We start from the raw sequence: 25,899 nt of genomic DNA, 5'->3' as shown, positions 1-25,899 counted from the left end.
TCTCGAGTGCACGGACATAGTTACGTCGAGACTGCCTCGCTCCCTTCGAGATCCGGCTATTATGTGCCTCGCGATTATTAATTTCCACTTACAATGCCGGCAGGACCTGTCGTGTGTCGATGGTCCTGGTTTCCTGCACGGATCCTCCATGAACACGGGTTCGAGACCTCTTAATTATTGTCGTATTCCACCCTTCTCGCTGCTGCTCCATCTTCAGGAAGCGGTTAGCTTCTCTCGCGTATTATTAGCGTCTAGCTGCCTGCCCTCATAATCGACTATATTGCATTCGGTATAGTGCTGTAATGTACAATTCCAGATTCCTCGCTGTTAAGTTTTTACTTGAAATAACTGTGTTCCTTTCAGAAGTGGTTTGCTTTCTATTAGATCGTGAGCGTTAAATGAGATTTATATTATCGTCCATAAATATTTTTATGGTTCTAAGTTATTCCAAATATACGAAATACGCTTGAAATGAGATTCCCTAAATCCCAACTTGGCCACTGATATTATCTCAGACAAATTGAAATGTTAGTAGATATCGACGGAAGGAGTAGTTGATATTAGATCTGTATGCATTCTAAAAGTTTATATAAATTTTGTACAGTGATACGAAGTACGTAGATTTTACACATAGATTTTACATATTTTATTATAGAAGGAATCTTGAGTGATGCAAGTATATTTCTTGTTTCAATATAAATCTAGTGGCATTCGATATAAATCGCCTGGCAAGGGGTAAAGAATTAACTGTAGAGAAACGTTCTTCTACGATAATTTGGAAATGTAGCAAAATTACGAACCTTTTGACGAAATTGTTCCGAGTGTCCAAGTACTTATCGACGGTATATTTTCTGGTATATCGTTCGTATATATAAAATTCAGTTTGCTATAGAAACGTTGGCGTTAAACGAAGATATACGTTATGATCGCCGATGCGATACAAACTGAATTAGAAATGTTTTGATTTTAATTTCGAGATTTACTCTCAGTGCAGTGATGTGACTAACTATTGATTAAAAATTTATCGCTATTCAGACGATATTTACAAATCGATAAATACCGATGATCTTCGATATTTTCCACGCTTTGAGAATTTCCGAAATAACGACCCCTTTGACGGGTCGATAATTCGAACAGAAATTACGTTCTCTGTGAATATGGCATTTTTGTTTTCATTGATCCGATCCAGCGTCAATATGTACATCACAATTACACTAATTGGAAAAGACTCGGCTCTCGTTTGATGTTTGAGGAATTTTATTTATCGTACAATTTCGCTAAATCGATCATAGAACGAGATCAGTCAGGTACGATCAAATTAAATTGAACCGCGCACAAACGCATCTCGTAATTGAAACGTCATGTTACCAGTAATAACATAAATTCCACTTTACGATTTTCTGTTATCAAAAATATATTTTCAACGCGCAGTACCGTTTAGCCATTCAAACGACACTCTTTTCCAAAGCCTCGTTATTTTACCTGATCATGAATTAAAAAGCAAATATTAAAATAAAGTCGGTAAAAGAACCTTCATAATTTTCACTCTTCTCGTCTTTATACTCCGATCTTTGAAACTTTCCAAATATCGGAAGAATGCGCTAGCGAGATAATAATTATTTCCGCCGTGGATATCTCTTGAAAACTTTCGCACACTCGAAAATTCTTTCCCCCGGTTGCAACCACTCTTTCAAGAGGCGCATGTTAATTTTGAAAACACGCCGCTCGCGAAAACAGCTCGATATTAAACTCAATTTAGAAATTTCTTACCTCCTGCCTTCGCATATTTCGGACTGCAATAGCGCGTTTATGTATATGAAACATAAACCGCAATGAGACGAAGAAGAATGATCATAGAGAGCGTTTCACATCTGACTGATTAAATCGACGAGAATTTCTCGGTTATAGTGGCCACGCTCTGGGTCGAATCGAAAATCCGCCTGTTCCACGTGCGAACGATAATTCGATTCGAATGCCAACCGCCGAATCCATCCAAAATGCGATCATCGACTAGAATCGGATGATCCAGTGTTCCTAATTTCGACTTACTTCCAGGTCGATTTGCTTCCGCTTACACGGATTCTATTTGTATCGCTTTCGATCCGAAAAACGAGATGAATATCCAATCGTTCGTCCGATTCGTCTTATCGAACGTGAAACTTTAACTTCTTAGGATTTTAGAAACGTCTATCGTTCAATTTTATTTCAGAGTATTGGAAGCCATGAATTTCGAAACAGTACACCTGTCTAGTCTTTGAAACTATTCGAAACACTTAGACCCATCCATTGTAACATAAAGATCTCATCCTTTAAACATTTTTTAACAAAATTTACGGCTTCTTTTCTTTTATTCTGATTGGAATCAGAAAAATTTGTCACGACATATTTGCAGAGAATTCATCCATGAAAGGAATGGATCGACGAAACACACAGAAAGATTCGATCGATTGGGATGCCTATTACACCGATAATTCAGAAGTCGATGAAACGCCTATGCTTTTCTATCAGCCCCGAATCGAATACACTTCGCGGCTGTTATTGATAGAGAACATAAAGTTCGCTGTGGATTATTATCTAAGGGCGCATCTATTACATCGTCGTAGATTATAGATTCCTGGGTTCGTGTTCAATTTTCTCCAACTGCGTCATAAATCTCACCTCGAAAATTGAAGGCACCACCATCTCGGTTCGCTTGATCGGCTCGTAGAAGCTTCGCCAAGGAGTCGACTTTTCCTTTTTTCGATTCTGATCTTTTTTCACCGTTTCTTTTTTTTTCTCGGTTTCCAGCCAAAGTGGAAACTTTTCCTCCTTAAAAAATCCGACATCGCTTCGAAAGTCACTTTTCCACGAGAGAACATTCAAATGTGTGTCTCATGCATATTTTTTCGATGTTCTTTCATTTCAAGTTGGTTGTCCAAACGGCAGGCGGAGAAATGCAAATTAACCAGGTTCTCGAAACTACGAAGGCGGAAAAGCTCGTGTCTTTTTCGCGGTAATAAAACGTTTTCTTACATTCTTAATCTCCTAATGACTTTCCTCTGGGTAATTTGTCTTCTAGATTTGATATTTTATTCCTGCATAAAACTCAATGGTTCGATAACTTGACATTACAGAGAAACTTCATTTTTCTTTAAAAACTTACGTCATTCTAAATTATTGCCAGTTAAATATCATCGCAATGCTCATTTTTAACGTATTAGTCGATTTCAATCGTTCGATTTAACAGTTAATCGTTTCGATCATCTTTAAATCAGTCGCTGAATGGACACTTTCCTGTCCACATCTCGTTAATATTATTTATATACATGTCTCGTGTAAGACTCACTTCAGGAGCGGACAAGGGGTACAAAAACAATAAAAGAAATTCATACGAACATGTATTCTATTTAAGCTTGTTTCAATATTATACTGTACTTTCGTGTTTTGATAATCCACCACAGAAATTGTTCCAAATGGCTGTCCTCGGTCTGTATCGTTCGAGATACACTTGGAATTCTTGAAACACTGCGAAATTCTTGCTTACGTACAAACCGAGGATTATCATTTCGAGCACCTTCTAGGAAAATAAGCTTTCGCGGATTATCGTAATACAACAGTTGCTATAAAGTTGAAACAAGGTCAAATAAAATACAATAATTTATACGAATTTTTTCCATGGTTTCCGTGTTCCTCGTCCACTGCTGAAGTAAGTCCAACGTATTGTAGAACATTTTGTACGATATTTTACTTTGTATCTCATAAATGTACACATTTTCCAATTGCTTTTTCTCTGAATAAGTAAACAGCCTGCGAGAACTACGTCGCGAGAATTCGAAGAGGATCAAACAGATGAAATCAACCGGATTCATCGAATTGGAGTCTCGTTATGAGAATACGTCTCAGAAGAAAGTACCGAGAGACTACTCGCCGTTAACGGAATTCCGAGACTCGGTTTTTTTTTGTAGTGGCTGGAAGAAAACCACTTCGGCTCGAACGGCTTCGAAACTGTCGATTCAGGCGGGCTTATCGAGGCAATTAAACTTCTTCCGCGCACGTGACTGCTGAGGAGGAAATCTCCGCGAGGGAATATAGCCCACGACGTTCTCGCCGGTTCGCAAATCGTGATTCCCCAGGATTTCTTACCTCGTGGATTCTGTCGGATTGATGGCCGGGTAAATAGTGGACGGGCCTGACAGTCGACGGTCGTCGATTCGATCGCGCTCCATCGGTCGAATTAATTGTGAACCATCGTGCACCGTGAATTAATTATAAGAGCCAGCTTCCAGGGGTACAATTTCGTCGGTTTGTTACTCGAAATTGGACGACAGGAAATTCACGGACGTTGAATTTTACACCGAAGCCAGCCTCCACGCACGTTTTTCTCAAATTTCACCTGTTATCGTGTTTTCCGGAAGCTTGTTCCGAGGCTCGTTTATTTTTCCCAGAGAATCGACCTTATTGCCAACACCATGTTATAACAATAGCAAGTTTCGAAGCGGAGAGTTATGATTTCCCGGAATCAAGCTTCCATTTTGTCCAATATCTATCAAATTACTCTGGCTTTCACGTAGCCAGAAATAAAGGGTTGCGTGTTTTCGCGATACGGTACAATGGTGAGAGTCCGTGTCTCGCTGATTCAGAGATTAAACCGACTGCGGAATTTTATAATAAATCCCAGGGTACACACGCTTCGAATTTACGATAGCGCGAATTTTTCTTTTTTTTTTTTTATTTTATTCTCCCGATCCCGAGGGCATCCGAGGAACAATAGGCACGACGTGTATAAAAAGAGCTGGCACTACAATGACGATCCACGTTGCGTATCGGGAACGCTTTTCTCAAATAGAAAAGTCACCCGGCGAGTTTTCCCGAGGACGCGGCCAAACGAAACAGCGACGCGTCCCAGGCTGAGCTTAAAAATGTATCCGTGAGCTGGTGTGGCCGAAACGAACGTCTTTCAACGAGGCGAACCACGACTAGAAAACTCGGTTTCATGGAGGTCCGTGGTGGGACACGATATCCAGTAGCGTATGATAAACGTGGTCGCGAGCTTTATTGTTTCCTCTCCAGGGCTCGTCCTCCCAGTCTATCCTTCTCCGAGTGAGCAAAACGAAACGAACCGGTCGGGTCATCGCACGGAAACGAAGAAAAAAAGGGTCGACCAACAGTGGAGACGGAGGAATAGAAGAATAGCTCAGAGGGTGGGAAGGATTTGGGAGGGGGGAAGAGAAGAAGAGGCAAAAGGTGCCTCTAGCGATGCACAGCGTGGGTGAATCGAGCCAGAGAAGGAATCGCATATTCAATCGCGAACGAAAAGAATGTCTTTTGTCGGCGGGGCCGGGTGTGCGACTCCAACAGTAGATTCACATGCCGTTTGAATAACAGCAACCCCTTCCTTCGCTTCAACCTTTCGCCGAATCCTGTCACGGTCTTTCCTCCGATATCTCAGTCACATGTAACCGTTGTTCTTCCTTTTCTTTCTATCGTTAGCCCGTCCCTCCCTGCTTTGGATAGCTGGTTGTTCGCCTTCTTGCCGTCTGACTGCCTAAACTGCATCGTCTATCGGAGATCCAGCCCCAAGATCTCTGTCCTACGCTCTTTCCGCTGCTCCTCTCTTCGAGATGCGAGTTGACGCTTCATTTCCCCGATACTCTCCAGCTGCACTTGCGAGCGGCGCGTCGATCGCGACTCGTTCGGCCGATCTTTTGAAGCGAAAGTTGTTCTTTATATTCTGTCGGATGACCACGTGTGACTGAACCGTGCGGAATACTTAAATAGCGCAGGGAACTGTCAACGAGAAGCGAGTACATACATGCTGACGAATATCTGAAAAACGAGACGGGTTGAGATTTTTGTCCGCGAGCAGCGTGGCTTCTGACCGTGCGCGCCAGCGCAATTAGGGGCAGGCCACGAGGTATAAACGACGCGGGTGAAATTCAATTTGGCGTCGGGGGACACAAAGGCGTGACAGAACGCGGTAGAATTTATTACCGCGGTATCCCGGTTCCTATGTACTCGGCACAGCCCTCCGCGAATTAACATTATAATAAGCTAACGTAAATTCGTTTCGACAAACGCCCGGGAATAATCGCGAACACGTTTAGCTGGCGTTTCGCATTGATTATTGTGGGTCAACGTGCGACCCGGCTTATATGTATTTACCTTGCAAACAGCCGGACTAACGCTTTGTGCGATGACCCTGCTTCCCGTTCATAAACTTCCACCTACGAGTCGTAAATTACTCGCGTAACGTATCGACCAAATGGTCACTGGCGATAACGCTCCGCGTTATGGAATGAAACTCGACCAATTCTCGATGCTCCTTCGCTAATTCTGGAGACGCAAATTGTTGATAAGCGCTCCGTTCCTCGATTTCTAGTCACTGCTGAGGGTTCAGTGAAGTAAGATAATATTAAAAGCACGCTAATATCCTACTAACGACGGTAGCTGGAGACACGAGCAAAATTTCGATTAATAGAACACGCCATTCGTCATCACGATCGGTGGTTCGTTCGACAAATAAGCCTCCAAGTCGAGCTTGGTCCAATTCGAGTTGGCGCCAGAGCCAGTCGGCGTAAAATGAGTCCGTACGAGGGAACTATCCTCGCGCTCACAGTGCGCTGCCTTATTTTCAGCGGCAGATTCTCATCACCTCACGTCCCGTTGAATCACAAAAGGCAACCTCTGGTTTCTAGCTTCGAAAATCGAGAAGCGTTCGACCATAGACCCTTTATCGCCGAAGGAAAGACGATCCTCTCTCGCCTTTCTCTTCCGCCGTTGTTACCCGGTTCTCCGCCCTAGTATTCTTTCTTGCGCGCTTAATTCGTCCGCTAATGTCCGGATATCTTCTTAATCGCGATGGCTACCTGCAGCGGCTACGAAATTTCCGCGTAACTAACCCAGAACGAGAGCAACGAGACAACGGGAATGGCCACGCGAATGGTCGAAGAACGACGAAGCCAGCGCATCCATGCGTCCTTCTTGTCCGGCAAAAAGCATCGACCACTTTTCCGCTGGAAACTTTCCGAGAAGAAGCTCGTCTCTCCCTTTTCTCTTCTGTTATCCACCTTCCACGCTGGTCTTCTGCAATTCTCTATTCTTTGCTCTCTGTTTGGTCATACCGTGCGTCAGCGAGACTGATAGCACCGGCAAAGTTACGCGGACGAAGGGGGATGCCTTTGGACGAAGAAGCTTTCGTTTCCCGGAAACTAAGAACCGTGAGAGAGGGTAGTGGTAGTAACCGGCAACGACTCCGGCGATCTCGTTTACCCTTTATGGCGCTGACTTATATCGCGTCCCAGCGTCCCCTGTAAATTTTCCTTCCGCGACGCTCTTCGTCGACTTTATCTCCTCGCTGGTTCGGGGTTTGCGCCGCGCGCCATTCTTTCCTCTGGTCACGGAACGTCTCGCGTAACTAGCCAGGAGGGCCGTCTTAATTGCGTAATCACAGTGTTTGTGGTCGAACGAGAACCCGAGATTTCGGGGATTTGCATATAGATTGCGACTTAACCGCCTCTCGACGCGCTGGAAAATTTCTCCGGCGACGGGAGCTGCTCCTCTCTCCCTTTCTCTGCAACCTCTACAACGTCCAGAGTTCAACGGTCGAAGATTTTTTAGCAGAGTTGAGATTGGGAAAGGTGGAATAGTCGCGCATTTTGGAAAAATATCGTTGCCACTTGGAATGGAGGGAGGATTTCTGTTTTATCATGATTGTAGAGCAGATAGGATAAAAGGTGGAATGAAAGTGTACATGTAGCTGAATATTGGTACGTCGTTCACTCTGTTCTCTAAACTCAGCACGAAGATATTGTTAGTTATTTCGATCGTTAAAAAAATACTTTGCAGGATTCAAGCGAGCGAAATTTAACCGAATTTCAAACCAGTAATCGAACATTGTAAATCAAAACCCTGATAATTTTTAAAATGGAAAATTAAAAGATTCATCGAAGGGGTGGACTATAATTTTAGAAATCGGTAAAAAATATATCATACATCGATAAATACGTATGGATATGTATCGGTAAATAAATGATGTTCCATTTCATATATTTACCGTGGCTGATTGACCACGAAATTTAATTCGAAAATTTAATTAACAAAAAGTTAAACGATATTCGATTTTAATGTTTCGATAGCATCCTGAATATCGTACGGTAAATATAAATAATTATTCGACTTTGCTCCGCTCCTTCTCCGCCTATTCCTTTCCGTTGCCTAACTGGTCGAGCTGTGTAACTTTTATTAATTTGGTTCTGCATCGGTAACAAGATCTTCTCACTTTGTTATCAATAATAAAAACGCGGAGATTAAAATTGTCCACGCGTCTAGAGATACAAACTTTTTATTGGACGATCCCGGGCGGGAACCTAAAACAAAATCAATTTGCTTTATTAAACAGTTGATACGGAATTGTCTGTTCACCGGGAAGCCGCTGGAAACGACAACGAGTTGGCTTGATTGATACCAGTAAAGAATATCGCCGAACAATTTATTCCCATTGTCCGATTGTAAAATGATTCGTCAGTTTCAAGGTATCGATGTGTTGGCGCGTTGAAGAGCGATTTTCGTTAAAAATATACTTCGCGTTTCGAATGCAAAACACTGAGGAATATTCTTGAAACGAAGTTTGCCGAGATTGGATAGAAAGACCTGTGCCGAAACTAATTGCCTCGGAACAATCTTTCGCAGATTCGGTTTACGCTCGTACACGCCGAGTAAAAATCGTAGCTCGAAAACGTTTCTATTCATTGCTGGATCCAAGGTTGAAATATTTTCAAAGAGAACGAAATTTTCCGGAGAACAGCCATTCAAAGAATTTTTTTTAAATTCCTGGATGCGGGAAATCAGATTACTCGTTGTAAACCGCATAATACAGACGTTTTTACATTCGTGGCGCGGAACACAATTTTAAATTACCGAAGGAGATTATTTTCCGTAAATTGTAGAAATACGATGCATAATGAAACCGACGAATTATAAATTGCCAGCATGCAGCTAAAACGAAAATTACATTTATCCTAAAAATATAATCTTTTGTATCCCATTTACTTTGAATATGATAGAAGCAGAAATTGTTTCACGACGTTGTAAGATAAACGTCTGAAATAATCTTCAACGATCTAATAGATCGTACAAGGTCGTTCAACGCTAATCTGTTAAATCGAAAGTCGAATAAATTGCAAAGTTTCCAAATTTCGTCTGTCGAGAAACGTTTTGTAGGATATTCAGCGACTCGGCAAAGAAAGGAGAAAGAATCTCGCATGGTTTTCGCTGATCGAGTCGCGAATCGAATCCAGGGGATAACCATCGTTGGAATGATGGCATGCAGATTTTTATAGCGGACCGTTTACGCAAAAGTAGAGAAGTTTCGCCGGTGAGAAATAGATTTCTCGGTCGGCGAGAAAAAAAAATGGCTCGGTAAAGGGGAGAAGTCGCTTTGAGATCTTCTTGACGTTGAACTAAGCCTCTTTGGCTCGATGTGCTCAAACTTTCGTCGTTTCGTGTCTTTCCCTACCCCAGGAAAGAAAGATCAAATCGCGAATTGTGCGATGTAGGAGAAAAATAAAATTTGTCTATAATACGAAAGAAGAGGGACGTTCATAAATCGTATACAATATACGTTCTTCGTATTTTATCATAGGATGATGCGAACACGTGGAATAAACTAAGGCAACGACGAAAATGGAACGTCTGTAATAAAAGTAAAAAGTTGTCGAGCTACTTCTGCAGGTAGGAGGGGTTAACGCAAGTGCAACTGACAGGGAGTGCAACGTAGGGTCAAGAAGAGCGTAACTGACGTAATATGAACACTGCGATGAAAGCTTACATAATAAACGTGTAACTAAGATAGAGAGAAAAGATAATAAAGAACTGTCGTGTTTCATGAATGTTTCAAATTAATAACTTAGTTTATTTGTTAGTAGTGAAATTAACAAGCAACCATTCGATAATAGTAACCGTATACGAAGAAAATAATCCAGCAAGTTTAACTGGTAGGGCGAGTAGATTTGATTTCGAAACTTTGACCAACGTTCAGTTCCTTGACCCTTCGTTTCTATATTTTTCACCATTTCAATCGATCACTTTGGAAGTTCATTTCACGATAAAAAGAAGCACTATGTGGGACAACTTTAAGAAAAAACAATGACAAATATTTGAACCAAATTAGAATCATTATCTGGAATTCAAGAGCATCTCCAAGTCCTTTTCCGTTGTCGGATAAATTCGATGACCACTAGTGGCCACAATTGGCTGTACGGAACTGTCTCTGGTGAACGAAACTGACCATTCGGTGAACAATTCAGCTATTATTCCCAAATACGAAATGCACCAAAATACATGAGCAAACGGCTCAAAAAACAAAAGAAAAGAAAAGCGAATAGAAAGGAATGGAATTTGGCAACAGGAATGAGAAACAATTCCGGCAGACACACAAAAAAAAAAACTGGAAAAAAAGAACAAGACAAAGAAAAACAATTTCAAAAATCCGATAACGAAAAATAAAACATTCAACGAGCCTCGATTGTACATGTTGATCCATTGAAAAAAATGAACAAAACAGTTCCGAAAAGTGGTGACAAATGCATAGTTAAAATCAGTAGGACGCATACGCGTATGAAAGACAGAGAAAGAAGGTGTAGAAAGGTGAGTAGTGACCCGACGGAAACGAAAACCATGAATTCTGGCCGCAATGTCAGGCAAGTTTTCTCGCGCTCTGCAGCGCGCACGTTTTCCAATGAAGATCCCAGCTGTGCGATAAAGTTCATTTCGCTGGCCGACCGGCTGGCAACGACAGTATCTTCTCTTCTTTTCAAGCAGAGAGTCGAGAGATAGAGCAGACATCCAAGAGCCCGGCGAGCAAGCGAGCGAGGCCAGGAGGACGATTATCGCGGCGGCAACCGGGTGAAAATTGAAATTTGCCCTCGTCGAGGACCGATCGGCTGCTTCACGGAACAGCGAAGTGCAGGCGATGGAGGGGGAGGAAAGAAACGAAGCAGCCCAGCATCCATTGGCTCGAAATAAGTTTCATTTTCGATAACGGGGAAACGAGAAGGGGGAGTGCGATCAGAATGGACGAAATAATGAGTTCTGAAATCAATCGTCGCGAATGTGCGATCCGATGCGCGGTTATTGCAAGTGGCGGCTGAGAAGAACACGCTATCCAGATGAAAATATGAATTTTTCTGTACAACGTAGAACAGTGTAGGTTTCTCGTTGAAGGAAATGAGAAGCTGGTCAGACGGAATTTTGTTTCGGGGAATTGAAAACCAGTTAGCCGAAACCATAAAAATTACAAATCCATTAGACTCGTCGATCGATCGTCGACTCGAAACGATTTGCCGAGCAGGCTCACCCTTTCCATACACGTTCTCGTTGGTTAAATAGATAAACAACATAGGTTCTTCAATAATTCAATTCTGGGTCAACACTACGTTCTATCCGCCGTTCCCCCTTGGCGAAAATTGCGTCGCAAACTCCCAGGTTTCTTGAAATTGCAGCTTATCTCTGGCGACAAGGAACCGACCATCGTCTCCACCTTCCTTGCCAGCGTTCGTTAAACAGGAAGCTCGTGGAAATTTCCCGTGGTTTCATATGTCACGTACCAGCGTCGTAAAAACGCGCACTTTTCCCGAAGTTAGGTGCTTTCAGTCCAGATTCGACGTCTGCATGTTTACGGAGTGGCCGCTGGAAAAAGTGAAGCGAACCGATGACTTGTCGGGCAACACGATATTGCTAAAAAGGATGCTCGGCGACGTCGTTTATAAAAATTAGCCAGCTTGCCGCTGCACCTTCCAGAAAATTTAAATCTAAGCATCGTTAGACAGAGAAGATATTACAGATGCTACGAAGATACTAATTGTGAGGCCGTATATACACGAGTATATTCTCGAAAAGCTCGTTTTCTCGGTGTAAAAGTTGATCAAAAGCGGGGATGATCTCAAAGAGCGCGTGAAACAAGTAATCAGGAAGTCCAGAGTTGTTTGTTCGGACAATATTGTTCGGCGCATTCGAGAAACAGTATGGCTGTATTTTCTTGACTGAGAAACTCTCCGAAGTAGTCTTAAAATCATAAGGAAAACTGTTTTTCTTTCGGCAAGGCGGATAGTGAAAAAGAGAGAGAGAGAGAGAGCTTTTGGATTCTCGAAAAATCACAGATAGCGCGGTCGACGGCAGCCATATTGTCAGCCTTTTAATTTAATTTAAACTCTAGCTTAAACTCTAACAAACTTCCACTCTAACGAGCGAGAAGATCACGGGGAATAAACTTTCCTACTTTGGGCGGGTATCCCGTCTCATTTATGCGAGAAGATCAAAGACAGGACGAAGTTCGACCGCGGCTTAACAAATCGATCCTCTGGAACGATAATGCCCGGTTAATTAAACGAAGACCAGCGCCGCCGCGGCTCGCCTCGATTTTCGTAATTAAGTCTCGCTCCATGTCTGGAAATTGACAAGCCCTTTTTCGGAATCACAGTTTGCTTTAAGCGCGGAAAAGCTTAATTACCGGTTGATTGAATACATTACGCGATTTCCACGGCAAATTGATCGAGCTTGTTTCTCATGATCGTTTTTATTGAAATTTACTTTCGAAGACTGGAATATCGTTGACGTTCCATCGAGTCGTGTACGATCGATTGGATGAAATTCCTTTCCGTATTATAAAACTCGTATTGTGTTTCGGTTCGTGTCTTTACCTTAAGGCGAACCATTCTTCAGGCAGAATCAAGCTTTTACGTAATCCTTTAAATTGTTTTAAACGATCTACACTTATTGCTGCTGTAACGTAATTCATAAATGTTGATTCGTGTTTTGTTCTTTTATGGGAAAACCTTTAATCTATCGGTATATAATAGATAAATAATGATAATAACAAATAAAATAATACAGCCAATCATTCTCAGAAACCTTCGTCATTCCGATGAACGATATTTCCGACCATTTCGGAAAGCTCTCTATTGTTTACGCAGCTGCTGCGTAAATATTGGCGCAACGTGCACGTAGAAATATCCGTTACACGTCATAGCTTTTCCTTCTGGATAAAATCGTCGAGATTTCGCCGCGTACCGGCGTAAAGTCATCTGGAAACACTGGGATCTGCGACTGCGATTCGTGCAATCACCGTTGCATTTAATAAATTATAAACACGATAATTAGTTCGACTGAAAATTTCCTCATTATTTCCAAACGATCTCGTCGTGTTTTTTAGTACAATGAAATCGAATATCTGTAGAACACGGCCGGTGGTAATATTACGTTATCTTTAGGCCTCGTCTTTACGAGAACACAATGGAATTTCCTTTCCAGAATATTACACTGGCAGAACCCTCCCGTAAAATGTCGTTGCTCCACCAATACTTCTACAACGCGTCCTATAACCAGCTTCGAATTTACCGTGAAAATCCTCAACGATTCTTACCATAATGTTACCATTTCCGCTCAGAGTAACACGAAATGCCCGGAATATGCCTCTCTCTCCTTCTCTCACTCACTCTCTCTTTGTGTCTCTCGATACGTTACCGTGTGCAAACGAATTCTTCCATGGTTCCATAAGCGATTCCATGGCCGCAAAAATAGAACTAGCTTCTCTCATCTTTGGCATGAAAAGCGACGGGGGCCAATATCTTATGGGGCGCGATCGCCTCGAATTCTCGCTTTTACCGATTTTCGTCCGGGTACAGATAAAAAGGGAGACCAGCGAGCCGTGAAAATACCACAGGGAACAGGCATGAATTCGCGGAAATATTTCGCCGCCAGCCAAGCTACACCTGTTCCGTCGGTTCTTCGCCACCTCCCACAAACGCCACATGATTCGTCGCGAGAAACTTTCCAGATTCTGAGGTTGACGTCAGGGATAGTTTCCTTGACAAACCGACGCTCGTAAATTGGCGAACAAACGCAATTCAACAACATTTGTCGGCGATTTTTCTTTCGTCCAACGACGATGAAATTCTCACCACAACTATAGGAAAAGCTATTTTATTTGAATATTACTACCAACTGGTAAAGTGATTGATGGATTCATCTTGTACTTAATTTAATTTACAATTTCGTGATTTTTCGATCACGCCCTTCACATTCAACTGGATATCTAAATACACTTCCCATTAGCATCTATATATAATGTGTTGCAACGACGAACATTACACAAAAGTGTCCAAATATTTCATTACTTTTGACAATATGTACTTTGTTCATGAAATTAACATATAAATCAACATATACGAACATTGTTGCATGTCCTTTTTGGCTTTGGATCTCTGGGAGAAAATGTGAAAAATAAGAATCTATTTGTAATTTTCAACATTGCAAGATAAATTTTACAATATAAAAATATTTATTCCAATACGACAAACCTCCTACATTAAGATCAAAAAAAGAACAACAAAATAGTTTCTAAGATAAGAATTCCTAAATGTAATCTGATTGGGAAAAAATGAGGAAAAAATGGTCAGAGTGGGAAAACATTGCAAAGCTAAATAATTCGTATTTATTAAACATATTGGAAACTAACAAAAATGCTAACTTTAACTCCCGCTAACTTCACGTCGACTATATAATACTTCGTCTTAATCAAAATCCTTGGCATCGAGGTCAGAATGCGACCGATTTGACATAAAATGATCCCTATTGCTGTGATTTTGCTGAATTTTCGATTCACTGCTATTCAATACGATTCAATGTAATCTATTTAAACTATGAGAAGCAGTGATATCGGTGTAAAGTCGACGAAGGAAATCAAGGAGCGGGGAGCGTTACCAGGAGTTACTCGTTGTAAGTAGAATTGGACGCTATCTGGCCGGACGCGAAGTCAAACCGAAGTAGGTTGGCCAGAAGTGAAAGCAAACCTTGTGATACGAAGTAGTCAGGCAAGCAGAAATAGAGCGATCGTAAAATGAAGATAGTATAGCAAATGGGAAGAGAGAAAGAGAAAGAGAGAGAGAGAGAGAGAAGGGAATCAAGCTAGTAGAAATGCAGTAGTTAAACGCTACGGAAGAACTTACACAAGACAGAGTAATTAACGCTAAAGTAGGAGCAGAGATGCATGTAAAAGTAGCTGTAACAAAGGTTCACGAGAAAAGCTGCATAATTAGTGGGCTACACAGGCAGCTCTGCGTTAATGCGTAGAAACAAGGAGTAGTTGGTAGAAAAGAAGCATTTGAGTGAGTAGCAACACGCTAATTAGACAAGTTGAAATAAAGTTGCGGGTCAGGCAAAAAACGTCATAATTAACGTACAAGAGACTAGTATACTTGGAAAATAAAGGTAAAAGCTGAAGAATTCAACTAATTGCACGCAGTACATCGATGAATTAACAAAGTCGGAGTGGTGGATGCGAAATACCAAATCTCTGGCAGAAAAGACCATGGACCCGAGGGCTAAATAAAGGGTATATGAGAGAAACAAAGATGTAAAACTAATTCGTTGGAGATGTTTCATTAATTGTCAAGAGCCTGGAAACATACCAGGCCGCCATTAGCCGAACCAGAATCGAAACATGGACTGAGAGGGGCAGGATTAATGTTCGGTCCGCGCAAACGGTTTCCCGCCAGGACTTCCCCTTTCGCGAGAGCGCGGCTCTTGCGAGCAAGGTGCGGCGAAAAGATTCTTTTCTCCCCCTCGAACCCGCAGACTCATTATTTTTCCCTCGGTTCATGAACCGCACGGACTAAATCTGCCAGAAAACGCAAGGGTTCCGGACAAAGAAAATAGGGTCGACCGTGTCGTGCAATCACGGACGCGATAAATCCGCGAGGCCGAAGCTCGATACGTCGATCCACCGATAAATCATGGCGATCCCCTTCTGTAGCTGGGTCAATCCCGGTTCTGAAATCAAGAACACCGAGGTTGGTGACTCTTGTCCGCGAATTTTTAATAACCGCGATAAATCTCGCGGCCACTGTATTCCAAGGGAACCCGTGGCTGAAACGGGGAGAAAAGGGAAAGAGAATGGGGAGAAGCGAGCCCCAGAAGGTATAACGAAGCTGAGTAGAAAAAAAAGGGAGGAAGAGCGGTCACGATGAAGAATATACTCGGGACTTACTAGAAACGAAATCCTCTTTCGAATTTATCTTCTTTTCGAAGCGGCAGGGTGCACTGAATCTCTGCAAACAAGTACCCTGCGAGCGGGACTAATTGAAACGCTGTATTCAACGGAAGATAAGTGGACTTGGAGCGAGGATGAGCCCAAATGATAGCCATTGAGCGTCGTCGATTCCACCTGCTCTTGTTGTCGAACACCCACATCGATTCTGTAAATTATATCGCGGAATACGTTTTATTAATGAAAGTTGGGAGACCCTTCTGTCTATCGAATTCGCGTATAGCCAAAAGAAAGGACGATTCTTATCCTTCAATCTCAAGTTGCAGGTAGAATCTATTGCACATTTGTTCTCGCATTTCGCCTTCTCGTGAAACTAATGATGAAACGCAAGATCCTGAAAATTGGATATTTAGCGTTCTCTAATTTGTTACTCTTTTACCAACGATTTCCCTAAGGAAATTAAAGGATGGCGGATATTAGTGGCTCGACACGGAGTAGCTTCCGGTCTTCCAGTGAGCCCGGTGAAAAATGAACGAGCCGTTTTTTTTTTTACTGTCACGACGCTCTTAACTTTAAAATAATTTATTCGTGTCTAAATGGACAGCGAAGGAACCTGGCCGCTTTAACGATCCCTCGAATCGGAAGATCTCTTATTACCATCACGGCAAAACGTATCTTTGAAAGCTTTCCATCCATGAATTATTCATTTATCGATAACATTGTTAATCTCTTTCCTTCGTCCCCGCGAGGAGAAAAATTCTTGAACAAAGGGGATCGCCTAGGGATTCATCGCACTACTACCAAACATCATCATTTTGATGTCCGCGGGGCAAAATTGTTTTAATTAGTTGCTCTAATTACATGAAAAGCTACGGAACACCTCGCGACCCGCGAAACGGAGTTACCGGGAAGATTTTACGAGCGAGCACGAGTCCGTGATAAATCACAATTAAAAACGAAAGAAACGAAGGATTTGCAGAGGAAGAGAAAGAAATTTCGTGGCTACTGTTGCCACGCGAAAGCAAATAAAGAAAACAGAAGAAAAGAAATAGGAGAGAGAAGGTAATAGTTGGCGAAGGACGCGGAAAAGGGGTATAAAAATGGCGCACCTCGACTAGTCGTAATTTTCACGGTAATTGTTATTAAGTAGCGGTTCAACCTCCGTATCTCCGATGCGATCGTAATTCATGCGAGATGCTTGCGCATTTGCCAAAAAACAACAGCGAATTAAAGTAAAACGTGAATAAAGCCGTAACCGCGAATCCCCACGGCTATTCTTTTCGGCCTTCCTCCGTGAGAAATAGCCCAAGTTATGAAGCAGAAGTTAAATCGAGCATGGGGCAACTTTTAAACCGGCCGCCGTAAGTTTCCTTCGACTGCTGCAAATAGTTTAATCGCTGATTCTAGTCGGCTCCGAGGATTAGAAGGGCGGCTTCGTAATCGGGAAGTTGTTGGTTTGCTTTGGCAATTTAAGTAACTGGCGTTACGTAGTTTTCATTTCTGCTGATTCGGTGCTTGGACTCTTTCTGCGATGTATGTCGAATAATTGGAAATTGAAAACTGTAAGCTGCTATTGCCGTATAATTAACCTTCTCTCCGGTTATTTCCTAGAAATGTTAATATTAAATTGCGAATGTTTATGCGTTTATGTGAAATTTAAGAGAGCAAATATGAGCGGAATGGACGTAATATGCAAAATTCTATAAAATATTCAAAGGAGTACACATTTGATATTTGCACATCTCCATTTGCATTCCGCTCCTTTGGTTCATAAAAATACGAATTTGAATAAACATTCGCAGTCTGGTGATTATTGTGTTCGATCTCGGTGGCCTCAAGTTCGCTGCTTCCATCGATTACTCGAAGCTTATTCCGATAAACCCTTCGAATGCAACCTCACGTCTCGAGTGTAAGTCTTCCTTTCATTCTCCAATCTTAGAAAGAAGATTCCAAACCGAAAGACCTGCTTCAACGAAAATAAAACTCTTCGTACTTATCTTTGGTTTCGCTAACTGCCAATCTTCTCACGATATAATCTATCTACGATCTTTCCCTCCCAGTTTTTATACCATCGTCCGCCACGTCAGACGTCGGTGGTTCGAGTTTTGCCGTCGGAACGAAAGGGAGTAGCGAGAGGGTGAGCGAATAAATAGCTGATTGCGCGAGGGAACCGAGAGTAAGGCAACGCTGAAAAGAGGCGTTGCATATACTATCAATCAAAAGTTTGGATACATACCAGGAACACGTATCTACGGGTAATGTAGCGTGAAATGTGCGGTTATTTTTGTTCCTTGGAAAGAGCTTAGTCGTAACGGAACGTGTATTCCGCGTAATCGATCCATTTCTATTTCCCTTCTTGCCGTGTAAATTCTATTGGCCTTCTCGTCGGGCTCGGAATGATTCTAAGATTACGCGACATCTATCGTTGTCGCGGCAAAGAAAATCAACGGAAGGAGATCAAGAGAAACAGAAATCCACCCGTTGTGTTTCCAACGCTGCTGTGTTACTCCTGTGACAAATTGGATGAAGACATCAGGAAACGTGCTTCAAAATCGAAACGACGTTTGTCAAGATTACTAGCGCGAATAGAAGCACCCGTGGAGCTCTCGAAACTTTCCGAGGTGGAAACAGAAAGCACAGATCCAGATTCCATTGGAGGAACGTTTTAAAAATTGTTCCTCGAACACCGTAAATCTTCGAGCGACGAGTTTCTTTCTCATTAGCACGACCGAAAGTTTCGAGCGCTGTAAACGTCCGAGTGGATAAGCTCGCGAGAATAAAGGGAGGCGAGGAAGATACAGAAGGCAGACAGAGCAAGCGTGTAACGGGTGGAACGCTTTATGAAGCATTTTCAGACGTGCGAGGCGTGCAAGGTGACCGAAGTTAACCACTAATTGTACCCGGCAAAAGAGAAATTACAAAGGGAACCGACTATCGTCGGCTCCTCAATTTTCCGGCATTCCGCTCGGGTAACAACAACACGTTTCGTCGACTGGATTCATCCTGCACGAATTAATTTTTCAGTGATATCTTTTAATTAGAATATTGTCGAGGGATGGCGAGCTACTCGAACCTCTTGGAAACCAAACTGATCCACTCCACTTTTTGTAAATTTCTCAGCTTCGCTACCTTCATACATGATCGATGTTCACTTTCTTCCATCGTACAGTTTACATTCATCAGTTCGTCCAATGCAAGAATTTTATAAAAATAATAAAAAATAAATAGAAAGATACTCGCAACGTCATCACCTTTTCCTGTTCTTCGGTTTACGGGGGCGAACGATATAAGTTCTGAGTGATTTATTTATCGAATATCCAAGTTTCTATGTGTTTCAAAAGCTACAGAAAACTTCAAAGTCTCGACAATCATTCCTAAGGTCCGAAAAATCTACAAAGCTCTTCGAAGCAAAGCATCAAAATCGCATCTCTCGAATTTTTAAATATCCCATCGCAATCGTTTCTACTCGCACGAAAAAAAGTCCATTATAGCGACCAAGGAAGCAGGGTAGCGTGCATGCAAGCAATTGCCGGATGGTAATGGAAGAAAAAGAAAGGAGGCGACCGCGTCCCCACGAAATAAAATAGTTCCGACCGAGGGCTGACCAAACTCCATCGATTCCCGAATTGCAGCTCTTTCGTTCGTTACGTCGTTAGCGTAGCGGCGGTGTGTCCGAGCGGATTCAATATCGATTACAATAGAGCCGGGCAACGAAGCGGCGGAATTCCGTAGCCGCGTTCGATTTACTTTCAATTCACTGTCCACTGCGCCTCTGCGACGTTTCTCCGGTAATTGTTCACGCGATTAATCACTACTCCAAGAGCTCTGCTTTCCACCAAGATTCCCGAAAATGCCGCGCGAGTATCCGATACCATCGATTCTAGTTTGTTGGAGTTGCATGTTAGACCAGGTTTAATATATGGCCAGAAACCATAGTTATTTTGGAAAAGCAGATTTTAACTGTTTGGCCGCCTGTATACCAACACTCAGATAATACGTGACTTGAAATATTTTAATAGAATAGATTTAGACGATATACGGTTTTAGGTTTCACGTTCGCATATATCAACAGCAAGTACCTTTGTCACCAATTTCGTAATTTTCAACGATCATACTAATAGAGATCCTTTACAGTTTTCGAGCACACAGTTCGTTTTATTCTATAATTGCAAAAATTCGACGGACTTTTGTAAAACATAGAAAAACGAAGAGTTTTGAATGATTAGTCAGATTTTTAAGACGTTAGGAGTACACAGAGTATAAAATCGATATTCACAGAATCGCACGTTTTAATAAATCGAGCGTTATTTCTTCACGATCTGAATTCCGATAAATTCGGTGATTCATCGAAGCAATTGAAGGTTTTTAAGCAGCAACAGCATGACCTAATATAAAGGAACCATTGCAGACGATTCCGACATATGTAACAGGAAAAAGCAAACAACTTTCCACGAACAACACGCGTTGTAATACAATGTGCCACGCAAAGGGCGATATGTGCGTTACCGGGCAACGACTGCACCTCGTTCGACGTGCAATTTTGATTGCATTATGCGCATAATGGATAGACAGCCGGGAATGTGTTTAGCGTCTAACGAAGAAATGATTTGATCGGAAAGCCGCGGTTGATGAGGCCGCCCGAAACGCTGCGCCTCTGATTACGTATCAGCTGCGAATTACAAACACGTTCCGCCTGGTAATTTTATTTGCGCCACAGACAAATATCGATGGGAATCCAACGATCCTCTATGCAACACGTTTGTCCAGTCATTCGAGATTACAAGCGGTTTAAACGTATGGAACTGCATGTTAATATCTAAGGAAAATTGGGAAAACGGTTGACAAAGCTGTATATGCTTCCAAAGCTCCAAATTTTAAAGAATTATGTTTTGAAGAAGGAGAGAAAAGAAAGAAGAAGAGGTCCACAGACTGGAAAGTTCGTTTGTCCACGTAGCCACTGGTGGGCAACGCCAATAAACTTTCATTATAAATCTCCGTACTCGGCGGGGAGAATCAACGAATTAACGTAAAAATATTGCGCACGTTGGAAACCGAGAGCAGCTTTCGCTGCCACCTAGTTGGCCAAAATCAACGCCGTGATATATCGCTCGGATCTGTTCGTACGTCCTAACCGAAAGGAATTCCGCACAAATTTGCTAGCAAGCGTTCCTACTCCTCCTCGAATCTCTGCTGTACCATTCCATCGAACTTCACACTAATTATCTTACGAAAAGAAAACGAAGAATCCTTCTGACGAAATTCGATCGGATGGTATATGTATATATATATATAGAACTCTACTTTTTGTTAATTTCTTCATTTCCTTATACAAGCCTCCAATTATCCAACTCAAATATTCGTTTTAGCGCAAACCTCGATCGGAAATCTTTTAGGCAGAATTTCTATTTAAAGGACTCGTTGCAATGGGGAAACATCGGTTCTTTGCATTGCCGATTGCATCACTGGGTTCCCCGGTGGTCGGCGCAGTGCGCGATACGTCGATTTCAGGTCGCAACGTGGAACGGAAACGCGTAACCATGGCAGAAGCCACCGGAACCATGTCAACCAATGGTCGTACAGAGCCAAATACAGGTTTACAAAGCGGCCGTTTGACCGAGCTCCGCATACGGTCATGCATGGCCGCACGAAAAGCGGATGGAGCTTCGAGGACCGTGGCTCTGCTACGTCCAGGCGTCGTCGTTTAAGCGTTCCGTCGTTGCAACGACGACGCGAACCGAAGCCCGGCACTCTCCGCGCGTTTCCGCCGATCCGACCGAGACCTCTTGTGAACCGGACGGAATCACGACAAAACAGACCTGGCCACTGTTCCCTTGGTTCGGTACAACGTGGTAAAGCTATGAATTCTACAACAGAGTAACTTGTTTTGTACGACCAAGAGTGAATGTGTATTGTTTCAGGAAGAGATGGAGTGGTAACGAATGCTGTCAAGTTCTCGGTTGTTCAATGTAATTCTAAAATGCAGAAATATTCAGAGTTGATTATCGTTAAACCGAAATCCGCTTTTTAGCAATCTGATTTATCTCTTAGAGAGAGAGAGAGAGAGAGAGAGAGAGTGACAAGAAACAATGGAACGTTAATAAGTTTATTCTGTAGGGGGAAACTCTAACTACTGAATGTACCTGTCACGATTCGAGTTCATGTTTCGTGTATCTACGTAACAGACGGAATACTGCGTTTCATCGGATCGAGAAAATCTTCAGCGATTACTCGTGGTCGCGTTTCGATTATCAATTGAACTGCAACGTGGCTTATAATCGAAGCGTCAGAAATCCCGCCACTGGATTCGATAACGTTTCATTGAACCGTTTAAGAATGCATCGTTGGAACGATCGGAACGCAAACGTCGCTTGACAAGATTATACAGCTTGTTTCCTATTCCCGGGTTGCGCTCATTGCCGAGTGTCTCCGTGTTCCAGGCGCCACGGAATCGATAATCGAAGTCCATTAATGATCATACACCGTTATCCTCCGGAATGGCTGCGAATAGAATGCAGCTTAGGAGAACCGAGCGCACCACGGATCCTTTAATTGGTCTTGTTGCGAGACCATCTTTCACGCGAACGTAATTGCGACCCGATTTGCATAAAAAGTAACTGCTGCTGTGTTACGAATATCCGGAAAATTAAAAGATAGCTTTTTAGCGTTGCCGCTCCGAAAAGTTTCCTTCAATCTAATTATCAAATATCGTGTTAATAAAGTTAATACGACATTAATAAAGTTAATTTCGAGCGGTTCTATTATCGAGTACATTTTAGAGAATTGGTTTATCGGCGAGCAATGAAATCATTGTCGATAGTCTTTTACCGTGCATGATTCACGAGCAACATTAGCGAGTTTCCAATTAATCGAAAGAATCTTCGTCGCGATCAAAGAACAAAGAAGGGATGTCCGAAACGGAGATGGCAAGCGGCAACAATTTGGCATAAATTAACTGATTTTCACAATGGACCTTTATACGAGGCCGTTTAACCTCGCGTGTGTAGCACCTATCGAGTTCATTGTTTGCGGTCGCAACACTACGCAGTCACGCTCGAAACGAACAGAAAGGGAGAGCAGTGCGCGCCAGAGTTGAAAAGGGAGAGCATCGTATTATGCGGCATTGTCCCTCAGTATTGTGCATGATCGCTAGCGAGTAATAATGTGAATCTGTCTTTCGTGTGTAAACTGATAAATGGTTGTTCGATGGTACATTAAATAGAACTGGAGTATAAACGGGCAAAGAGGAATTCATTTTACTGTGAGATAAGATATTGATTTGGTATAACGAAGGAACGAAATATCGAATCAGGGGTAGTTTATGTCAGAACAATTGAAATAAGTCGTGATGAACGATGATTAAATACTAATAAGATAATAAGAAAAGTATAATGTAGAATAATGCGTTATGTTATTAGCTCGATATCGTTTTATGGTAACTATTTTTTGAGAAACCATGTCGATTTTCCAGGTCAGAATGAACATCGCTATCAAAATGGTGAACCAATCCGCGGTCACTTTGCTATTAACGAAATTCTTCCAAAAGTGAAAGGTGTCAATAGCAAAATGAAAACTAAGGACAAATATACAGACCTGGTTTATTTTACTTCTCGCTTGCGAACACGATGACAATAATCGAAGTTCTACGAACGATTATGTATTATTCCGAGAAGACGATTGACAATTACAATCTTCTTTATTATACCAGGAGCAAATCGTACGCAAAGGAGAATTCGTGGTTTTAATTAAAAGAATCCCAGCAATATATAATTGAGAAAGTCTTTGACTTTCACCATAGGACTGTCGCTGAGAAATTCGTAATTTCGATCGAAAGAATTTGAAGTATCCTTAAATTATCCGACTCCAGACTTTGAGTAGTTAGAAATTGCAATCGAGAAGAGCTTGAACAATTACGACAAACGTCAAATAATTACAGATCGTAGTCAAGAAAAAGTTAAGCTGTATGATCTCTAAATGAAAAATATACAAGTAATCGTAACAGCCGCTGGTAAGTTTCAAATATACAACGAACCAACAAATTGACACTAAATAATTTATAAATTCAAATTCTTTGAAATCCAATACTTTACACTATAAGAATACTCGTGGTTACTACGCTTCGTATTACACAGAAAAAATACCACCATCATGTACCGTAAGCTATGACAGCGAACCGGACGAATAAAAAGCATGTGACTGATCGTTTGTAGACCGCGCAACTATACACTTCCACTGCCTCGCCAAAACGAATTGAAGAAATATTCTTTTGATCGAGATTCATCTTGCACGCTAGAGGAAGATACTAAATGAAAAATAAAATAAAAAGTTGAGAACCTGTTTGAAAACCAACATCCACGTGCACACGTATACCGGAAACCGAACTACTAATATAATATTCACATCGGTTTTTCTAAACGAAAATCGGTACGAACGAACGAAATACTGATGTACGTATTCATGTTCGAACACGGAACTGTATTACGTCTGATCGATACGAGCATCGCGATCGAACTAATGTCGAAATGCGACGAGACACAAGGGAAACTCACAAGGCAGTATACATTTTATCGTACTGGGAAGATATTTTGTTTATGTTGCTTTTTATAATTCACTCTGTTATGTTAATTATAATTTTAGTCATTTTGTTTATTATCAAGAATTGCACTTAATATTGATAATATGGCTGTTATTAACACAGTATTTATTAATATTACAGACAATTATTTTCAACAATTATTAATATTCTACTTTAATTCTTGATTTTAAAATACATTAGAGGGTGCAAATGCGCGACCATCTTGTTTCTACCAGTAAATATACCGCATGTTAAAATATATTAAACGTTTTGTACGCGAATTGTATACTGATTATAATAATCTTGCGTTAATTCTTTCATATGAAACAACGTTTCGAGAATTTGCATGCATTTAACTAAATTTCGTTCACGGTAAGCTATTTCCGCGATATTCCTCACCGAGTAGCTCTTCAGGCAGTAACTTCACGCTCCTCTGCGAAACTTTCATACGAAATCATACGTATTAAACAAACTACACTTGAATGTTATTTATTTCCTCCCTTTCTTGCAAAGTCATTCACATAACTCCTACATAAAAGTAAATACGCTAAAGAAATTATTCTCCCATTTATCTGTTTCCATTCTTGCAACCTTGTTACTTTAATTCTTGAAATGTTTCACTAATTTCCAGAAATTCCTCATGGATATTCCATAATATTAGTATAAACTAGGTAATTTTCATACTAATTTTCAAAATATTCGTAACTGGTAACGAATAATCTAACGCTAGAACGGAGAAGAACGGTCCTCTTTGAATATGACGTGTGCCAAAGGGACTCGAGCGAATGCCGCATACGTGCCGTTTAGTCTCGTGAATATTTACAGAGATACACTAAGTTCATAGCATTATGAGCTTCTGAGGCTGTGCCACGTGAACGGAACAATCTGTTTGTCCGAAATGTATTAATATCCTACAGCAGCTCGTATAAATATTAATAAGCTGTTCGTATGACGGACGCTGCTGGCGACGCGTTATTTCGATGTTATAATATCGAATGCGGTGCTGTCCTCCCCCGCCTCCTGCTGTTTACCGCATTGAAAATATCACCATGCTAGGAGCATTAAAAGGAGAGCCTCGAAAAAGCGACAATATAATTTATGCCACGTTTCCAATTACGATTTTATACGGAAATCAAAATATACATGAAATCGTATTGACAGAAGAATATATAGCAAAATTAATAGGGAACTTTGTTGAATAGCCCTTGGTTAAATGTGCAATTAAGGAGATAAAACATACGAAGAGATGGTGGATTGAGTAAATTCTATTGGAAGTTTCGTTATACATAAAAATAAGCATGTGATT

This window comes from Bombus pyrosoma, linkage group LG8 (assembly GCF_014825855.1).
Source record: "Bombus pyrosoma isolate SC7728 linkage group LG8, ASM1482585v1, whole genome shotgun sequence".
Taxonomy (NCBI): Eukaryota; Metazoa; Arthropoda; class Insecta; order Hymenoptera; family Apidae; genus Bombus; species Bombus pyrosoma.
Note: the sequence above shows the minus strand (reverse complement) of the source record.